Below are 22,730 nucleotides of genomic sequence, written 5' to 3'. Positions count from 1 at the left end.
GCGCCGCGTTCGCGCGCGCGATGAGGGCGTGATGAGAGCGCGAGGCCGGCGCGATCCGCCGGCGATCCGTTTGAACAGGCATCACGCGGCGCTGCGTCGCGCCTTGTGTTTGGCCGAGCCTTAAACAAAATCTCCTCAACTTTTGTTCAACCGCCTCCCAAATACCGTAATTAAATTAAAAAATAAACACCTACGCCTTTTGTAGATGAGCAAGTAATGAAACGCAACACCCATTGTTTAACCATACTTCTTTGAGCCCGTAATATTCACTTACCAATTAAACAGTAGGTCAAAGTACTACCGTCTGACTATTCTTCGAACTTATTGCAATGAAATAAGGTATATAATGAGATAAGATGGAACATTACCGTTGATTATTTGTGGATTTTATTGCAAAGATATAAGAACTAATATTGGTCAGTTAATTATGTTGCTTGTATTTGGCTGCACCTGTCCTACCAGGATAGGTGGCCGCGCCTGCAGACGAGTGACGTTTTTACGATTGTATAATAATTGTATAATAATAATTATACTATTCGAACAACTTGAGTCCTGACTCCTGACCCACTGTGAAACCTTTTCCCATTTACTATGTCAACATCGGGATACCGCCGTTTAGCCAAAATATTTTTCGCCAAATTTCACTTCCCAACAAACTTATGGCATCAGTTTCATTTCCCAAATGAAATTTTAGCAAGTTTTTTACTTCGCAACCATTTCATTTCCCAACCCCATACTTGCGAAATGAAAATGACGTACTAGGTTGGGTTAGGTTAGGTTGGATTATGAAAATTTGCGAAATGAAATTTTGCCAAATGATAATTTGCGTAAAATAGTTTGGGAAGTAATACTTTGGGAAACGATTTTTGGCAATACATTAGTAAACTGTCAACATCACATTGATTTAAAAACTAAAATTGAAAACATTTTATGGTGGGTTACAAATCAGTTTGTTCGATTGTATCGTGGATGTCGTTTGGTATTACCCTGTAGGACTCCGGGGTTTTCCCGTATGGAAAATTTCTCAGTAGGGCATTTTTGTTCAATGGTGTACTATTAAGGTGCCATTGATGCGTCGTCAATAGTCAGACAATCGGTGTTTCAAATGTTTTGTTTTATTTAAATAGTACTAAGTTATTCCTTTCACGACCACCACCACCAGAGAGACCTGTGTCGAAACGTCGGTAAATAAAGGCATAGAGTATAGAGTAACTTATACTAGAGCGGTACTGTCATAGTAAATTTTGTAACCCCAGTAAATTCACTGCCATCTGTCGACACACTTTAAAACTAAAAATGAAGATTTATAAAAATACGATAAAATGTATTTAAATATGGATAAATGTTTTTTTTAATTTGCATTAATTATTTTTATAATTTTGACCCATGTTCTTTCACTGATATGCGTTAAAATTGTTAAATAACAAACGAAACCGTCAACGCCATCTATACGACAGTAGGCCAAAGCTAGTAGCGCCCTCTGAACGAGAATCAAATTTTCTTGATTTTCGAGGCACGTTTTTTCCTTAGACTGTATCCATCTATTACGGAGTTATATCTATCTTTGATAAAGGTAACAAAATAAATTCGCATCGATTATAAATGTGATTTAATATGTGTTAATAGCGCGAAGGTTTTAAATGTTATAAGTTATTCCTCTTCGTATCCGCATAGATTTATGATTGTCCTAGCTTCTGCATACGACTTCGTCTGCGTGGAATGATGATGATGATTAATAAAAATTACCCTATGTCCTTCCATGGGCCTCCATAGACTCCATACCAAATTTCATTTAAATCAGTTCAGCGGTTAAAGCGTGCAGAGTTAACAGGCAGACAAACAGAGTAGGGATTAGATGTGTAAGTGTAATGTCTAAGACAAATACGTGTTTCGAGCTTGACAGCTAATGTATAATAGCGCTTTAGCGCTGTACGGCTTGCGGCTCCGTACTTACATTATGCGGTCCCTCAGGTTGTCAAAAGTTGACGTTTGAGAATACAGTTACCACAAAGTATATGCTGCCATACATCGCTATCTTCAGCTAGCATCGGAGGGACGATGTTTTATTAGACTTTCCACACAACTAATGCATCTTTGGGATCCGTATACCTTAAGGCCGTTCCATCGGTTTGCCGCTGTCTCTGTCACATTTCGCAAGAAAGAACGGGAAAGATCATGCGCGCCAAGTGTCAATTTTGATCGAATTTTGTCGATTTTTATTTATTTTAAAAACGTTACCCTGCTATATCGAAATTCGAAAGCTATGAAATTACTATTTAAGTTAAGATTGTTTTTTCTTCTTTATTTGTTTATAGTATCACATAATAAATAACCGAGTAAAGTTGGATTAAAAGTCCGAGTTAGAGGTTACTTTGGGAATTAATTGTATCAAGCGAAGTGTTATAATTCGTGTATCGGAAGCTATGACATTAAAGATAATATAGTCAAGAACTACATATATTTTTTCCACGTCTACGAATATCAACGCCTCTTAGAAAAACAGGATCATATAAGGAGATTTTTCGCCTTCTGGCTCAGGGAACCGCCTTAAAATTAGCCAGCTGTTGCAAGTTTATACCTAATCTTATCAGAAATCTAAAGATTCCAAACGATTGTAACAATTATGACTGACCATAAGGTTAATGCCCAACAATTACTCTAATTGACGGACAAATGAAACCCTAACCCCAATCAAAAATATCAATTTAGACACGAATCGGAAGACAATAGCGAACACGAAAGTTGCGACGATAAATCGATTTTTAACAAGGAAGCAGGTGAGGACAATTAAGAATAGATACAGATGTTGAATTGAAACAAAGCGCCTCACTAGCACCTTTCCTCATTGTCCCACTCGCATCTGCCTCATTTAAAAAGAAGTGTCATTTACGACGCCTCAAATAATATTTGTTTTACAATGGTCAATAGATAAACAATAGCTTTCTCGAAAATGCTAGTAATACTCGAAATGAGGCTCGCAACATACCACCCATAGATTTCGATTCATAAAACCGGGGCCTTGACAATGGGAACGTCACAATGCGTTCCCTTTTGTTCCCTTCCATTTGCGGGTGGAGAAATGAGTCTTCCCGGTAAGAGGACTTTTTGTTGTTTCTGATGAATAAATTTTTATTATTTAGATTTTACCTTGTGTAGACAATGATCCGAATGACAAAGCCTCGAGTCAAGAAAGAATGGCGCTGTTGTTTTTTGTAAGTCAATGAATTCTTCAATTGCTTGAATCCCGTTATATTTAATGAAAAGCTCCACTTGCGTTTTTATTATTATTTTGTTGTATTTTGAAGTGCCACTTCAGAACATTGTTTCGTAGATCAAATTAGTCTAAACCTCATCTTATTTATACTAATCAATATGTACTATTAGTAACCTCCATCAAGATACGAGCCACGATATTTACAGATCAAAAAAATCCTTTCGGGCGTTTGGAAAAAAGATAAGACCCACCGCAAAAAACTTTCCTGTTATCGTCAAATTGTTAAGATTGGAACACTGTTCACTTGCACACTAGATGAATCATTATATGCCGAGATTTATTTATGAAATTTCATTCATCTAACTTTTTACTTCAGTGGTGAAAATGTTTAGAATCCGTGCTCATGTAAATTACAAATTAACATATTCATAGTTGTTAATGTAGGATATTGTAGGATAAAGCTATATAAGTTGATATAATTCTAGGGAAGCTGCAACTAGTTTAACTTTCGTTTGAAAACCTCTTAAATAATGTGCCCAATTGTATTAAAATGAAGGTACAAGTTAGAACCCGGCGACGGGAGGCGTCACGACTGGTTTCTATGTCATCATCATCATCATCAACAAATATGAAATACCATTCGAACTTAGCGACACGAAGCCAGCTAGATACATGAAGTCGGGCTCGGCAGCACGTCGCGATCGCGGCGAATAAAGTCCGGACATCACCCTAGAAATCCTGAAATTTTGTGGACGGTAATTTCTAGAAAAATGACCCAGTGGGCCACTAGCCCGCCAAGTCCCTCAAAGGACCAAAAATCCTGACATGCCAGGGGAAGTCCTGAGATATATGGCATCCTATGATTGGCCGAGAGTATCTCGCCGCGACATAGACTACCCGTGCTTCATACAGTTAGAAAAAAACGAGTAGTCTTATCTCGCGGCGAGATACTGTCGCGCCAATCATGTGCTCGGCCTACTAGCCGTAGACAGAAAACAACCAATCAAAAAGTAAAAATATATCGGATAAGCAAATGCGAACGAAAAGTATACATGACTCCCAATGTCCTTGAAATTGATATCACCTAAGCAATTTTTTAAGAAAAACGTGCCGAAAAAATGGAACTAAAATGCTACCGTGAGTTCATTTCTTTCTTAGAAAACAATATAAAGAATAATCCTAAATACTTTTGGACATATATAAAATCAATTTTTTCAAGTAATGGTCTACCGCAAAATATGGTTTATAAAGACATTGTCACCTCTAACGGCGAAGATATTTGTAATTTATTTAACAGCCACTTCCATTCTGTGTTTGAAGTTTATGACAGGAGTTCTACTGATACGGATAATTTAGCTGCACCAACGAATCCCTTGATAGATATGAACTCAATTGAAATAAGTGAAGATATTGTAACACGATACCTCAAATCCGTTAATATCAATAAAGGCGCAGGACCTGACGGAGTACATCCACTTTTTATTAAAAATTGTTCTACTTCCCTAACAGCTCCAATCACGATAATTTTCAAAAAATCTATCAAGGAAGGTTGTGTTCCAGCTATTTGGAAAAAAGCCTGGATAACTCCTGTGCCAAAGGGTCCGGTGAGCCGTAATATTGAAAAGTATCGACCTATATCTAAATTATGTCAGTTTAGCAAACTGCTAGAAAAAATAGTTACAGACCAATTAGCTGCTGTTGTGCGACACCATATAATACCCAACCAACATGGGTTCTACAGAGGCCGTTCAGTTGATACAAACTTGTTAACTTTTACGAATGATATATTACTAGCTATGGATAATGGATACTCTGTGGACGCCGTGTATACCGATTTTTCCAAAGCATTTGACAAAATATGTCACTATACCTTATTATGCAAGCTTTGGGAACTCGGTATGCACGGTGATTTGTTTCGTTGGATTAAGTCATATGTAGAAAATCGCACACAGTCGATGGTAGTGTCAGGGTTTATATCTGAAAGTAAATATATCAGCTCAGGCGTTCCCCAAGGCTCCCATTTGGGGCCTCTATTATTTACGTTATATATAAACGATATTGTAAAATGTATCTCCCACTCTTACGTTCTTCTTTATGCAGATGATGCAAAAATTTATAAAGTTATTCGTAATTCTTCTGATTCCGAACTGTTACAAAATGATCTTTGTAGTTTCGAGAGCTTTTGTAGAGAGAACAACTTGTTTTTAAACATTGACAAATGTAATACAATTAGTTTTTCTAGGAAAAAAACATTGTCTTACTTTAATTACAAATTATGTAACCAGGACCTGGTAAGAGTAAAGGAGATTCGTGATCTTGGAGTACTCATGGACGACAAATTATCGTTTATACCTCATATCGATTCCATTTTAGCTAAGTCTTTTAAACAATTAGGAATGATCCTGCGAGTTGGTAAACCTTTCAGGAATACCTTAACACTCAAAATTCTTTATAACAGTTATGTACGAAGTCGACTTGAGTTTGCATGTGCGGTCTGGAAACCCCATTACAGTATTCATATTGACAGGATAGAGAGATTGCAAAAAAAGTTCCTAAAAGCCCTTGATTTTAAATGTGGTATTGAATACAAAGACTATGTCGAATCCTTAAACCGTCATAAAATGCAGTCGCTTGAGTGTCGGAGAGACTGCGTTGATTCTGTTCTATTATATAAAATAATAAATAGTCACATTGATGCCCCTAGCTTGTTAAAAGACATATGTATAAGAGTCCCAGGTAATAAAGAACGCTGATGTCGTCTCGGATACAAGCACTTATTCTCCATCCCATGTAGTAGAACTAACTATTCTAAAAATATGTTTATTAAGCGAGCATGTGCACTTTATAATGATAATAACATTGTAAAAAATGTAGACATATTTAATTGTACCATAGGCTCAATAAAATTTTTATTCAGGACTAGTATGTAAATCTAGCCGCGATCTGTCAATATCTAAAAGTGTTAATATACCTATTATGTCATGTTTGTCGATACCTATTCGCAAATTCTGTGTAACCTTTTACTAATCTGCTGAACTTAAGCCAAGATAGGTACTTTTTCGTGCTATATATGAAGATATGTTTAATAAAAATGAAAACTATAGGTCTAGACTAAGAGAAGAAACTGTAACAATATTTTATGTATGACCGTTTGTTTCATATTTAAATAAAAAAAAAATAAAAAAAAAAAACTATTTGTTTTAGTAAAGCAAAAAAATATATGTTCTCTTTTCTTGATGGACTTGAGGGCGGTGTTGCCCGTAGCCAATGTCACGTAAAAGGGTAGGAACAAAATAAATGCTCTTAGAGCACGACGCTGTTCGGTGGTTGTTGTAGTTGTCTCGTAAAACCGATAGCTGGATTTTACGAGAAGCACGTGGACTACCGGCCGTTGACTCCAAAATGGTGGTTAAACACGCTTTGAGATTAATTCTCCATTCACTGCACACTACCACATTAGATTATTGTATAATAAAGCTATCGATATTACACTTTAAACAATATTAATGAGCAAAAAACAAAGGAATTAATCACGAGGCTACTATCAAGATGGCGTTCGCACCGGAAGTCCAAAATATATGTTAATTCATTATATTTCAAATACCGTGGCCGCGCACGCGCACTCGATACATGATTGAACGAAATCGGCTCGATAGAAAATAATTGCAAAGATTGGTCTTAAAATCACATTGTCCCTTGAATTGAATAGGCCCCAGAGCTTATATTGCGGCGTCTGCGTGACTTGCGTGAGGTTATCTGTGGCTGATGGGAACAATATAGGTGCATCGGCTTGTGAAACCGTTTGTCGGCGGCCACTCCGTAGTTTTTTAATTCATCTTCGGGTTCTTGGAAAGTCGGCGGCTTTTTGGCGCCTCCATGATATATTTTTTTCTTTGTTGTTGGTTTTTTTTTCATAAGAATTTGGCGCTTCGTTTAGTATTCTACATTACGGAGATGAGGATTTAAGTTTTATTCCAGATTATATTTGTTTGGTAATGCTGTTTTATTGAATAGCTTGATTCCGTTCTGTCTTAAGAGTCCCCGGCAAGCTCGGCCGAATTTCACCTTCCAATATAAACGGTTTCGTTCTCATAACAAGCAAGCCATATCTAGTTTGTATAGAATGCTTTTTTACTCCCTTCTTTTTTTTTTGTGTTTCCACTTGGTTATTGCATGTTAATTGTACTTTTGTGGACATCTGTTATTGGCTATGTTTTCTGCTCACTATGATTTGTATTAATTTTTGTATTGCTGTTGATGCCCCAAATAAATAAAATAAAATAAAATAATATTGCCTTCGGTTACCGCGATAGTTACTCATGAAATAAAACTATGAAAACGGATTATATCGGGTTTCGTTCTCATTTTAAAACTATGTGTTGGATTGTAATGAAACTTTGCACATACAATGAAATGAGGTATATCGAGATCTGTAATTAGTTTATATAGCTTATATAAAACACACGAAATAGAGCAAAGACAAGTTTTGTATGAATAACTTAAATTCGCTGTATTTTTTTTGACTATGATATCTGAAGCTGCATAAACTTATTACAGACCTAGATGTATACCTACTTTATCCTATTGTAAGTACAAAGTTTTAGAGCAATCTAGCTAGTCGTTTTAAAATGAGAGCGTAACTACGTTTGTATGGAGAACCGAGCTTTCCGGGGACTCTTAAATATTGCTCGTCGACTATTTGAGTTAATAAAGGTTATATAAAGGTTATAAGGGTATATGAATGTTTTTTTTTAATTGATTTTGTTCTTGAATGGAGTTAATAGGTTTGCATATTTATATATGGTCTGCAAAAGTCGCAAATCTATCATCAAAAACTTACTTAATTAACAGACTGTGTTTTATGCTTTTTAACAACCTTAACTCTAGAGTATGCCTTATGGCATAAAGTCCGCCATTTGTACTTATTATTATGTGTGCAATAAAGTTTAAATAACTGAATAACTCTCATTCAATTGAAAATGTATCAAGAAATTCACGTCCTTTTAGTGATTTCATTTCAACAGACCCCAAACGGTACATTTTTTGCGTAAAATCTCTATTAAGCGTTTGATTGAAAATTGATGACTATATAATAACACGTTCCAAGAGATGACTAGACTTTTTATCATCAGTTTATTTAAAAAAAAAAATGTTAAAATCTATGTAGCTGTCCGGATTTTGGACATTTGTGGCAGCGATGTCGGCAGTAATGTCGCGCTGATATTGCAGTAGTAATGGTTGTGTAGTATGAATCCGAGCGGCACCAAGTATTAATTAACCTTTCTTCCGAATTCCGATGTTCTAACAAGCAGCACTTACCCTTAGGTGGGCCTTATGCCTTGGTAACAAGGTTCAAAAGTTGTCAATAGTGTCGGGTTCCTTGATAATAGCGAAGTTTAATGGGTCCGGCAACCTGTGGCCCGACACGTCTAATGATATCCGGAAACCGGGTTATTATGGAATTAAATTATAACTATTAAGGGTCAAGGAGCCACCTGGCTCACGCGAGCTCAATTTGGTCCTTGAGCGTTGTGCCGATCGCTTAAAGAGTTTGGGGTTCCAATAACTACATTGGGACGTACCCCGTGCTTTTGCACCTCTGGAAACCCATTCACACTGTAAAATGGCAAAAAAATAAAGGAACTCTTATTGACTATACAATAATGTAAAACATCCAATACAGTACAATTAATAAAAAAGCTTGACAATACTTTTAAGTACCGGCCAGAGGTCGTGTTTGCCGGAAAAAATTAACACCGCGAACCAGGATTTTTCGTGGACGGTACAGCGACACCTATCGGGTAATTCGACAACTGAGAATCTTAGATTAAAGATACCATCAAAAATACAACAGTAGGTACATTGCTGACGGAGTAAGTAGCAGTTATTATGTCTGGTCTGGGTCATTATTTGAGCGTATCAAAGGCGCCACTTTCATGGGCGAGCTTTTAGCATGTTGACTGTAGATTTTGATAGTTTTTTCGGTTACATGAAGTTCTGTCAGATAACTAGGATCTTGCCGATTTTGCCAAAATTACCCGGCTGTGGTCTACCTTAAAGACCTATTTCTAGAATTGGGTTGCTAACTGTTATAGGTTCTAACAAAATAACATTTTGCTGTGTATTCTTCTTACTTAAGTGCGCTTGCAAGATTACGGGTCTCGAGGTCCTGTTTTATTGGTCCTTCGTAACCGCATAGTTAGCCGCGGCCAACTGGAATAGTAGAGCAGCAGATGTTCACCACGAACATGTCGCGACTAGTTCCCACCTTGAAGACATTTCTTACGCAACGTTTTTTTTACTCGTTTATACCGTCGAAGGGCACTCACTGCGCATACTTTTGATGAACATAGTTAATGTTTTGATCGTAAAGTTTATATATACCCGAATGATGAAGAAAGGGTAGTTCTTAAGTCCCCGGCAAGCTCGGCCGAATTGCACCTTTTCATACAAACGTAGTTCCGCTCTCATTTTATAACTACGTGTTGGATTGTAATGAAACTTTGCACATACAATGACATGAGGTATATCTAGGGCTGTAATTAGTTGATATAGCTCCAGTTTATAAAACAGACGAAATAGAGCAAAAACAAGTTTTGTATAAAAAACTTAAATGCGCTGGTTTTTTTTAACTATGGTATCTGAAGCTACATAAACTAATTACAGGCATAGATATACCTTATCCTATTGTAAGTATAAAGTTTCAGAGCAATCTAGCTAGTCGTTTTATAATGAGAGTGGAACTACGTTTGTATGGAGAACGGAGCTTGCCTGGGTCCCCGGCAAGCCGGCTAAGGCTTTTACAGGCTTGCATTGCAACAAACAGCAAAAGATTTTAGATAATTGTCGGCTATGTAGGTGCAACAATTTCAAACGATCAATCAAATGCCGCCATGTTACGCAAATCACATGCGATTATCGGTGACTTTTCCAGAGGCCAAAAGTAGGGTCATTGCGCTAGTTTTCGTCCGGCACTAGTTTGCGTCCACTTGACGAAATATTTGGACTTATTGCAATCCTTAATATCTAAACAATATGTCTATCTACATAAAAATTATATCTCGCAAGTAGGATTAGTAGGAAATTAATAATGAAATATATTATTTGCTAATGCGTCAAGTGGACGAAAACTTAGAGCATGGACGGAAATTGGCGCAACGACCCTATATGTGTTACGTATTTTTTGTATATGTTTACCTACATGTTTTAATCCCCAATGATGCTTAGAGTTCCGTAACAATTGCAAGCAGTTACATTGTTATGTCGTAAAAATGAAAAAAAAAAAACCGGACAAGTGCGAGTCGGAATCGCGCACTCAGGGTTCCGTACCATTACGGAAAAAAACAGCAAAAAAATCACGTTTTTTGTATGGGAGCCCCATTTAAATATTTATATTATTCTGTTTTTAGTATTTGTTGTTATGGCGGCAATAGAAATACATCATCTGTGAAAATTTCAACTGTCTAGCTACATGCTAGCTAGCGGTTCATGAGATACAGCCTGGTGACAGACAGACAGACGGACAGACGGACAGCGGAGTCTTAGTAATAGCGTCCCGTTTTTACCCTTTGGGTACGGAACCCTAAAAACTAAACCATAAGTACCATTAACTGAATGTAAATTTTGTTTTAGATATTGTTAACAAGTGGTTAGGAAATGTATAAAAAGAATGCATAAATAAAAAATATTTTTAACGTAATTTTCTTTTATAAAAAAGGGAGTACAGTTTTTCAATAATCGGTAAAAAAACTGCACGCCTTAAGCGACGAAAAGTTAGACGTTCTATTGTCTACAAAGTTTTGTTTGAAGTTACCGAACCCTTCATGTTGCGTAGGTCAACACGTTTCAAGTTTAATCTCTAATTCTGTAAGTAAGAAACTAATACGTGGATCAACTTTTTTTGTTGTTATTTTCTCCAGTCAGCCAGGCGACAATACTAGCATAGTTTGTTAGAAAAAAAGTTATTAACATGCTAAGTAGATAACCCATTATGGAAAAGGACTTATTAACTGCCATATAAATTTATGTTTAGTTGTTTTAAATATCATAAAACTACGGTTTAGAAAGTGACCCACACGACCGTAATGGCAACGAGTGACAAGAAATAGTTGATTTACCCAAATACAACAAAAATCGGACTTTGTATTTCGTTATACCACTCAAAGTCAAAGAAGCGAAAGAGGTATGTCAGGATCGTAGCAAGTGGAAATCCGTGGTCTTTGCCTACCCCTACGGGAAATAGGCGTGATTATATGTAAAATATATACCACTAAGTAGGTATTAGTACTTAGACGATTAGTGATTTTTTAACCCCACATTTCCAAATCGTTTCCCTTCAATGGAACAATGGGGTGATTAGCAACCCCCAGGCTAGCAAGCCTCTTTTTAACGTTCAAATCGTTTCTCGGAATTCGCGATCTTTTGATATCGCCCGCCGTTTTTTTTTTCCAAAAACAACTCGTGCTTGGCGTTTGGCGGTTTCGAATTAAGTTGTCGGCTTAGGGGTTACAGTTTTGTGAAAGATTATTTAAGTGCTTAATTTAAACTATTAAGTTTCTACACGTAATTTCGATATACTTGATCCAGATTGGTGTGTTTAGATTAATTTTCATAGTATTGTTTACAGATCTTTAAGATGTTGTTTTTCATAGAAAACAAAACACACACGATTGGCTACCATCGCTCGTACTGATGTATTGGTGCGATCGATAGGGACTGCAATGCAAAGATGATGTCAAATGCTAACTCAGGATAGCCGTACATATAGTTATCAAGCAAATCTTGTCAATAGGAACAAAAAACCTATACTCATCCTTTTCTTTTGGTCTAGTTTAAGACAAAGATAGTATGATTCTCTCTGTCTATGTTTGAAATGAGACAGTCCTTTGACAAACTATATGAATGCGTATGCAAGGCGACTAGCTTGTAGTTACGTAAAACGTATTGCACGCAACGCAAGCGGTGGAATAGCTGTCCTTTCTCTTTTATTCCTTTGAGGGTTAATTAGAGTGACAGAGAAAGATGCCTGCAATTTGCGAACCTCGGTTTTCGCGCTGCCGCACTAAGCATAAGAGCAGTTAACTCATTTTGAAATGTAATTCAATTGTATACCTTGTACGATCTTTTCTACAATTGAAAGAGAGCCTCAGAGCATGCATTACGCATTCAGTGTATTTTTAGGGTTCCGTACCCAAAGGGTAAACACGGGACCCTATTACTAAGACTTCGCTGTCCGTCTGTCCGTCTGTCACCAGGCTGTATCTCGTGATCTGTGATAGCTAGACAGCTGAAATTTTCACAGATGATGTATTTCGGTTGCCGCTATAACAACAAATACTAAAAACAGAATAAAATAGAGATGTGGGGCTCCCATACAACGTGAATTTTTGACCGAAGTTAAGCAACGTCGGGCGGGGTCAGTACTTGGATGGGTGACCATTTTTATAGATAATGGTACGGGACCCTTCGTGTGCGAGTCCGACTCGCACTTGGCCGGTTTTTTTAATCCATAAACCAAACCTCGGTGGTCCGTAACGATAAGGAACAGTAGAATTCAGTGGAATTCATTTACCACCACACGCGCATATATCGTCGCCCACACTGTTAACTGTCCATTGGTGTACCTTGTGCCTTTTGTGATAAGGTTCAATTCAACGATGAACAGTCCACCGAGTGTTGCTGTTTGTACGAAACGTCGGTCATTCACTGTCTGCATTCCCAAGTCCAAGGTGACTCGCATAATCAGACTAATTTAAAAGAATTAAGCCCCTTGATTAGAGACCCAGACTTATTGACAAACGGTGCTTGTGATGATGACTCAAGACTGCACTTTAATAATCACATCAGTAGTAGGGTCGCAAAAAAATCTAGTAATGAGGTTAAAGTTATGTGACTTCCTGTGTGGACATTTAAAAATAAATGGACTACAAATCGTAATTTTCTTGCTACACCCTGTTCGAACCTTCTATTAGTAGTGACCCTGCCTGTGAAGCCGATGGTCCCGGGTTCGAATCCCGGTAAGGGCATCAATTTGTGTGATGAACACAGATATTTGTTCCTGTGTCATGGCTGTTTTCTATGTATGTAGGGATGTATTTATCTATAGGTGTATGTATATCGTCGCCTAGCACCCATAGTACAAGCTTTGCTTAGTTTGGGGCTAGGTTGATCTGTGTAAGATGTCCCCTAAATATTTATTTATTATGATTTACTTCATAAAAAGCTATATGATTAAAGATTCAGTAAAATGCAACCAAATCATTAACTTTTGTATTGTCCACAGAAACTCGTCGCTTTTCCCGAACGATTTTGACCCACATGCAATACAAGCGGTAAGTTATGTGGTTATATTATCATCTCTTTTCATCACATAAGGACGGGATCTACATCTGACACGTACGTTTTTCGGACGAAAACTTGATAGCTATACTAGTTTTCTCGCGGTTGGGCCGTTTGTTAAAATTTTCGAAAAACAATCGGAAAATATGAACCCTGCCGTGCAGGTTATTGTATAAAGTGTCTATATAAAACCATAAAAATAATTAAAACCTTCGTGCAGTGCAAAATACCTCAAACTGTAATCAAGCGTAAAAAAAAGCACCTTTACATTTTACATAACGATTATACGCAAAGAAAGTATAGAAACTTCTTTATTGTGCTAAACACAGATAATGTAGTAAATGCAAATGTCAATTTGTGTCAGAATGTCCTATAATATTTATTAATTTTTTTATGCATGTATAAAAGCGAACACCCATTAAGATAAGATCTTGCATCTGAAACTTCGACTCAAAATTACTAAAATATATTTCAAATAACAATAACGCTTTTTAAACATGAAGTGTTTTAGTCTTACAGCTCTACCCACCATTATCACATAATTTACTTATATTACCATTCATAAAGGTGACCGAAATATCAGATGATGATTCCGGATAAGTGAAGTGCGGTTTTGATATGATCTGCATATGAATTCACGTCCCGGCGTTATGTACGAAGGTTATGAAGGCTATAAGATTCGTCTCGGGTGATACGGCCTGTGAAATTCATAAAGTTTGGTCGTCAAAAGGGTAAGCTGGCGGCAGTAACTTATAACATCTACTTAAACCTTAAGAGTTTTGAATGATTTACGGTTAGTTTCAGTAGACTTATATTGACCGGGATATCACAAACAATACGAAAGGTAATCACGGTCTATATCCCGGTCAATATAAGTCTAGTTAAACCTTGTACAGTTTTGTCGAACGATGTATGAAAGTACTTACGTGTACCTACGGTTGAAGGGTAATTAGAAGTTTAAGGTCAGTAGCATAAAGTCGGACCAAAAACTGCATAGCATTTGCAGTGTGGCCATGTCCCTCACTTGTTCTGTTTAAGTCGCTGCTGTCAAAGTTAGCTTAGACGGAATCTGCCTGTCATTTGCCTCTATAACCAGAAATTTTCGACAGGTCATCGAATGAAGAGGAAACATGATCTTACTTTTATCTCAAATGCTGCCACTCATTCCCATAATTGTATTTTATACGACATTTTTTAATACTCTATCATACTATCATCTCTCTTCTTCAGTAGGTCCCTCAATGCTGAGGATCGTGACATCATGTCCTTCTGTTGAAGACCAGGTTCTTTCATAGGCTTCTATTCTTCGCCAAGCGCATGGCTCCGTGCAGCCCTGAGGTCTGGTGCCTTCAAGTTTACCCGTCATAATAACATTTTCCAGCTATCCGAGGAGCGACCTGAGAGGTGTCCGAAGTATATGAGTATTAGGTCCTGGTATATCGTTGACACCGGCGTTTTATGCGTCATACTATCATAATATTCACAATAATCGAATGTTAAATACATTAACTACATAAATTAGTTACTAAACTGCGACTGATCCGGGGCGGCGCGCAGAGTTCGTTGAGATAAAACCGCTCGAAGGAATAGTGAGTATATAAAACCGTGAAATGATATAAGTTTCAATCTATTACCTGTCTACAACCCCGTGGAGTTGTAACTGACACAGTTTGTCTCATCTAATTGACGTAAAAACGCTTTTCAAACAAGACATCAATTGTGCGTGCCTCGATTTGTCCATAAGACTGTCTATTGACTATTCTAGTTAGCTACTTAGACCGTGAGGTAATCGCAATATTCTGACCTCACTTGATATACGAGTGTCTCCTTAAAAAACTCTAATGCGGAATGGATTTAAAAATGAATTACATATATATTCAATCTTAATAGCGATATGTATGTTTGTCAGTCCAAGAAACCTATCAAACCTTCAAACCTTCAAGAAAAGAGCGTATTCCCATCTTAAAGGCCGGCAACGCCCCTCTGGTGTTGCGGGTGTCCATGGGCGGCGGTAATCGCTTACCATCAGGTGATCCGTCTGCTCGTTTGCCTCCTATTTAAAAAAAAAAAACATATTATTTACTGAAACACATACATATCCAACCAACTCAGGCAGCATAAGTAAGGACGTCTTCTAGCTCTTAAATTGTTTGTATTAAATCTGAAACACAAACCAGCTAGTAGGTACCAATCTAAATTAAGATATATGTGCCAGATGGGGTGGCAAAGCATGGACTAGTTATTGATGTTCTACCAACGGTTAGTTAAGTATGTCGCGTTGTACATGTGGTGTGTGCATTATTACGTAGGTGCCAGATTCCTATTACTAAAAACGTGGCAAAACTCTATGAAGGTTAATAACTAGAAACTCAAATCGTTTGTAAACCACCAATCGGTCGCTTACCGAATTCTAATCTTTGTAATTATTCAATTAACTATGTAATATCCAACGGGCTCCTGGACTAACTGCAACGACATGGATATCGTGGGTCAATAGTTACGTGTCTCGCGTGTTAGAGACATGGCTACCAAATTACCCGCCTTTCGTGACATACCTGCTAATATTATCGCTAAAAGTGCGTGGCTTTTTTAGTACCTCGTTAATTTATTAAACATGAGTTCGGCCTGTGCTTTCGTTTTTAACCGACTTTAAAAATGGTTGTCATTTCTTAATCAATTGGGGTATATTTTTAGAAACTTTGGCATTTATAATGTTAGCGTGAAATAGATAATTGAATTTACTTCTAAAATCTTTAAAATGTAATGTGTTTAATAGATTGCTCTTCATGCAGCCCGGTATTAGCTACTAATTACTTTAACAATATGAAGATTGTTTACTTTACTTACTATAGAATAATTTTCTTACTTAGTCGTATACTCTTGTCAGAGTAGGTAGTAGTGGTGATTAAGGTTCCGTTGCACGGCTTTTTTATTGTTTTCCGCCATCCTTCTGTACTCGTGCTTTTCGCACGCACAGATTTAAGGGAGACCCGATGAGTACCTTCACTCGGTCGGTCCATCGCCTTGAGGGGCGCAATCTGGGTTTTATACCCTCTACCTTGAATATCAAGCTTCTCCATCACATCGTCTTCCTTGTGCGTAACATAGAATAATTACATTTAAATAAACCTTTAGGTGACTGTCCAATTGTAACTGCCGCTGCACTGCAGTTGCGACGTTACGCGGTGCCGCACTACTGTAGCAGCACGACTGCGGCTGTTGCGGCGTGCAGTCGCGACAGCGTTCGTTGATGGCTTGTCAATGTCAAGTCATATAATGTCATACGTACAAATAAAATACTAATTTACTTTGTATTTTTTACGTGAAGAAGCGAGTGACGATAATGCTACATGCTACATGAAAAAGAAGACCAGTTTGCCTTTCTACAATAGTCAGAGTCCGACGAAGGCAGCTACGCAATATTAATAAAAAATCTGATATTTAATGGTGATCCTTTATTCAGATAATATTGCCGATTAAATGAAAAGCAATTCAACATTGAATGAGACTTAATAATTGACGAAATACAATCAAATTACTCAAATAAAATTAATGCAGAGGAAAAATTATTCTTAACATTAAGGTAAGTTCACAATGTGAAATTTTCTTCCCCATCCTCTTGCCTAAATGCGTGACCACCGCACACAGCAATCCGACGGAAACGGGACTCATGGAGTTCGTGATATATACGGGGGGAGTGCGCACTTGATCCACCTGCATCACGTATAGGTACTCGGCCGTCAGAAACGTGCGGCTGGATTTAGAAGTCTGTAATAAACGTCCCCTCAAAACCATGCCAGGTAGGCTCTTTTAGCAGGCCTTTTATTGATTTCTGCAAAGTGATTCGTGGGTTCTGGAGATGACGATGCGACACGTAAGAATAAAATTATCCAATGGTGGGCAGGCAGTCGTTCGGTGTTAGCAAAATATTACAGATTTATCTTTCTAAGTATCAATATTAAGCCAATTTTACTTTCCTTAGGTACCAAACAGTGAAGTATGATGAATAAAATAATTTGTAATTTACACTTCATATTTTCCAGTTGCAGGTGTGAATGGGCGACGGCACTCTATGATATGACCGCACCATCCATATAAAACTTGACGGGCGAGACAAGAAATCCTTTATGAAGAAAGATATTTCCCTCGCCTTGGCCGATAGAAAGAACTTTTAATAAATTAATTTGAATAATAAATGGTTTCCTCGTGTTGGTGTGAAGAATTACGTGTTGCACTGTAACACAGTTTGTTTAACCCTCATGCCTTGAGACCTCCGCAACTGTCAATATTCTAAATTTTAAACCATTCGCTTCTCTCGTGGTTCAATTTTGTATCGTTTCGTATGTTTGGATATCAATATGTTACCATGAGGTATTAAATAACATCTTTGCCCCTTGTAATAAAAATAAATGATTGCTTCTTTTATTTAGCTCAGGAATGGCTTTGCAATGACAAAATGAGAAATTGTCACCATAAACGACATTATATAATATGATATATTACAATACAATTACAGTTGCCAGGAATATTCGGCAACTATTCGGTATTTGGCCACTTTGCCGGATATTCGGTATTCTATTTGCCTCTCTATCGCTCGTGCCCTGTCGAGCTTATAGCTATCCTCGCAAAACTACGAAAAAATAAAAGAACAGTTTATTTAATGAATCTATAAATAATATCGTCGTATTATTTGAATCCCTAAATCAATAATCTCAAAATACGCTAAATTTGTGAAAGCTGATTCCACAAATCTGCCTTAAGTTATATACCTTAGTTTTATTGGATGTATATAATGTACAAATTTCTAGAGAAGGCGGAGAATGTAAAGTTATAGCAAGAATAGTGCCTGGGCGTGGGCATAGATTTAATAATAAACTATACAATTATTTTCTGGATCAACAAGAGTAGAACCTAAATCAACTTCAACTGAATGCTACTAAACAAAGCCCTCAATGTCAACCTTACGTGCAGAACATGTTGAACATATAATGTATACACTTTTTTGGGAAACAGGTTTTTCGTAAATTAATAAAAAAGTAAAAAATAAGACATGTTTTATTTTTCACAACTCTTTATTAACTTTAGTTTTGTCCGCCATGATCGTGATATCAGCAGCTTGAGCCTTGAACTGCAACTTGTAGGTACCTGGAAATTAGAAATTATCTTTTCAGTTTCATGTTGTATTTTGAATATAACTATGTATTTTTGTATGTATATGATTTATTGCTTGCAAGTTACATATATGTATGTCTGTTTGTTGAATTTAACTTCAAATCAGTAAAACGGAGCTAGTAGCGGACAAGCTGTGTTAAACGGTTTGTCTTTAGATATTCTGGCCACATCATCACAGAAAATAAATAGGTAATAGTGACCCGACCACCAAAATGGACTTTTAAATATTCGTAGTAAAATAATATTAATTTTATACTTACATCGACGTGATCCTCACAGCAATATTGTGTGTAACACTTGAAGTATTCCATTCCCCATTTACTTCACGACAACACCGTCTTTCACGTAGGTCTTCGCGGACTATAATTTTTGTAAATCATTCCCACAAGTGGAAACAAGGTTTTTGATATATTAAGCAATCAAAATCTACTGGTTAGGTATTAAAAATTATAAATCAAATCGTAAGAAACTAGCGGTTTAACTGAATTTTTTTATTATGACAATTGATGACAATGACATCTTTGACAATTACGTGAGTGACGGATTTATTTACTATGGTTCGATAACTTTTACTATACGATGACATTATTATATTCAGCCTCGCGAGAAGGTCAAAGGTTTGTTGAAATATCTTGAATCCTCGATTATTATATCGCAGCAAATGTCGGAAACTGTTTAAAAACCTAATATCTCGAAATGGTTTTCGAAATAGAACATTAAAAAAAAATTAACAATCCTAATTAGAGATTGGATTTTGCAAGTAGTGAGTGAGAAGTGCGACTGTGTGCACGTTTTCCCCCGCAAAAAATGGCAGAACGATTTGTACGGTAAGATATCGCTTGGGCTCCTCCCTTCCGACGTGTCGGAAGCCGGTGTTGCTCGAAGGGTTTGCCAGACTATAGTTAACTTCCGAATTTGACACTCTCTTTTTCGGACCTATCATTCTAGTTTCCTAACTGGCTCTGTGATACTCGTATGGCTCAATATAGATTAGCAAAAAAGTTTACAGTAGTACTACAGTCGCCATCAGATATGTCGGAGCGACCGAGGTGCTAAATATATCTGAACATGCACTCTAGCGCCTTGACAATAAAGGCGTGTTCAGATATCTGTGAGCTCCTTGGCCGCCCCGATATATCTGCGATATATGGCGACGGTACCATCGGGGTTGTTTATCCGTGGGTGTAATAACTCCTTAGAACGTAGTGGTTATCCTCTTTGCTTAAAACTACTAATATCTGTGATCAAAGACAATTCAGTGCAGGTGACAGATTTGACGTGCGGTCTGCAGCCGCAGTTGCAATAATACACCAAATACGCAAAAATGGCCATGCTACGTGCAGTCGGTCTCGTCATTCATTTTACTATGGAAATTGACAATAACACCGACGTGTCGGAGCAGTAGTGCAGCTGCGGTCGGGAAAACGTTAAAATCACCATATTACGTGCAGTCGATATCGTCATTCATTTTACTATGGAAATTGACAATAACACCGACGCGTTTGGGCCGCCGCAGTAGTGTCGGAGCAGCAGTGCAGCTGCGGTTGAAAACGGACAGTCACCTTTTGAACCGTAACGTTATTTATAAAAGTGAAACGTCGTCTCCATATAAGTCAAGTGGACAAGCCGGGTGTCGGTTTCGTATCGGGAGTCGCACCCAGAAATATCTGGCTATTTAATGATGCGCGCGCTCACACCGAATGCGGCTGCGCCTATTGTTTTAAAATCTTCTCGGGGCAGAGGTGTAGGGTTAGAGTGACTTTATTTGACGTTCATACCTACTTTTTAAATCTCTACAGTGGAAATTAATAACTAGCTTAAATCTAAAATCGCTGTATCGCAATGCTGATACGTTGTGCGAGGAAGCCGCCAGCCTTTCGGTCACCAGTTACGTCAACCAGATGCTTTGCGATTTCTGCAAACAACTTGTGCGCGCTGGGATCCCATGAACCTAGAGTTTCAACTCCAAATATAACATATATTCCATATGCCTACTTGAATAATAAACTTTCTTTATCGTTCTTTATCTTTATCTTGTCTTTTATGCATATTTCATGTGTGTCGTGGTCTAAAATCCTAGGTCCAAATCTCGCTCGTGCCGTATAGAGCAGACAAAATGTAAGTCCGTTCCGTTTTAAAGTAAAATGCAAAATAATGATCAAAGATTCAGTCAGGTCCCTTATCATACACATACGAGAGGTTAAATCCCTTCGCAATTACCAGAATATACCTTATACTGATTTAAACTAACACGATTTTCACTCATAATTTAAAACTAATACGGGACCTAATCGCGAACCACGAACCACCACCACCACGAACGTAACGTCACGTTCGAAACGTCAGGCCATAAATAAACGTAAGTTTGTACGCGATTAAGTCCCGTATTAGTTTTAAATTAAGAATATACCTTATTAAATTTCCTAGTTAATTTGTGCTTCACAATATTCTTCTCAAAAAACCGGCCAAGTGCGAGTCGGGTGTGATAACTGTCAAGGTCCGCGATTAGGAATGGGCGAATTGCGATTTATTTTGAACATGAAAATCTTTGAAATATGAAAGTGTTAATACTTGTTTAATTCATAAATGAAATAAAAAACCGGCCAAGTGCGAGTCGGACTTGCGCACCGAGGGTTCCGTACTTTTTAGTATTTGTTGTTATAGCGTCAACAGATATTACATCATCTGTGAAAATTTCAACTGTCTAGCTATCACGGTTCATGAGATGCAGCCTGGTGACAGACAGACGGACAGCGGAGTCTTAGTAATAGGGTCCCGTTTTTACCCTTTGGGTACGGAACCCTAAAAAAACCGTTGGGCTACCAAAAACTTATTAAAAACGCAATCGAGATTAGAGTAGTAGTGTAATGGCAGTATAATTTAACAATATATTTAATATTCATACATGTAACTTTATTTATTAATACATTATAAAATATAATTAGCAATAAAATGCTCGACTCTTACTTCTAAATGCCTATAATTAAACGTAGAGAAACATAAACAAAACAAACAATCAGCCGTTTGTTTACTCGTCCCGGCATTGTATAAACATTAGTGGTAACAGTTACAGTAAGTAGGATAATTAAAAATTCCCACAGACATATATTTTAGCATAGATCAGACGCACTATCATTCACTGCAGATGTTCTGTAAAATGCTTAAATCCAATGGGGAAGGTGAAAAGCAATTGTGGAAATGACACTGCCAACGATGGCCCTTAAGAAATCTGTATCTGTATGGAGGTACTTAAGTATTTTGTATGTATTTTTGCGAAAACGACTCATTACCAGAGTTCGGACAAATTATCGCAAAAATAAATATGATATGGAACAGTATAAAAAAAATTGAACAATTTTGAACTGCAGTTTTGAGTATAATCTGGAAATTTTATTCAAAAATACTGTACATAATACGAGTTTAATAAATCTTGTCCTATTTTGAGATATAAATGATTTTTGATGGTTATGCGATGATTTTTCCGACCTATGCTCATTACTTCGGTCCGACTTGCTCCGTCATTTCTGTTCCCATCCACTTTTTCCGAAAACCACTGTTTTTGCTTAAGAAAAACCTTCGGACTGTATATGGCTTCTTAATAACACATATATGTACCTATTTTGCATAATAATTTAGTAGTAAAAGTTTTTTTTTAATCAATATAAAATAATAAGTCACAAACACGATTAAACATAACTTACATAAGCAATGAATGAAGCATTATTACGCCGAAAACACGACGTAAATATGTTGAGAAAAGATAATGTTGACAACATGTCCGATTTGGTTAAGCTTCATAAGTCAGGTCCATAAATTCTGTTTCATTTTCATCAGCGATACATGCGGCATCTATATGTATGTATATCTGCGAAAATTCCTCTTCCATACATAGCTTGGTATGGCAGGTGTAATTATATCTTGAAATATACAGTGGCTTATACGTTTTATACGTTATTAGCAGTTATTGACCTGATGGACGCATTGTTTTAGTCTTTGTGTTAATGCT

General features: G+C 37.2%; 1 protein-coding gene across 4 annotated transcripts in view; it reads left to right on the top strand.

Annotated features, from left to right (window-relative positions):
- Positions 1-22,730, top strand: part of LOC134745397 (mitochondrial cardiolipin hydrolase-like) — a 283,608-nt gene that overhangs the window by 139,591 nt on the left and 121,287 nt on the right. For 2 of the 4 annotated variants that reach the window (XM_063679438.1, XM_063679436.1), the window contains exon 5: positions 13,497-13,545. The exons of the other annotated variants lie outside the window; for them this stretch is intronic. The gene's annotated coding sequence lies outside the window, so the exon portion shown is untranslated. The remainder of the gene's footprint in view (positions 1-13,496; positions 13,546-22,730) is intronic. 4 annotated transcript variants of the gene reach the window in all.

The sequence above is a fragment of the Cydia strobilella genome, chromosome 11 (genome assembly GCF_947568885.1).
Source record: "Cydia strobilella chromosome 11, ilCydStro3.1, whole genome shotgun sequence".
NCBI classification, from domain to species: Eukaryota; Metazoa; Arthropoda; class Insecta; order Lepidoptera; family Tortricidae; genus Cydia; species Cydia strobilella.
The sequence above is the reverse complement of the archived record's forward strand: the minus strand, read 5'-3'. Positions and strand labels throughout refer to the sequence as shown.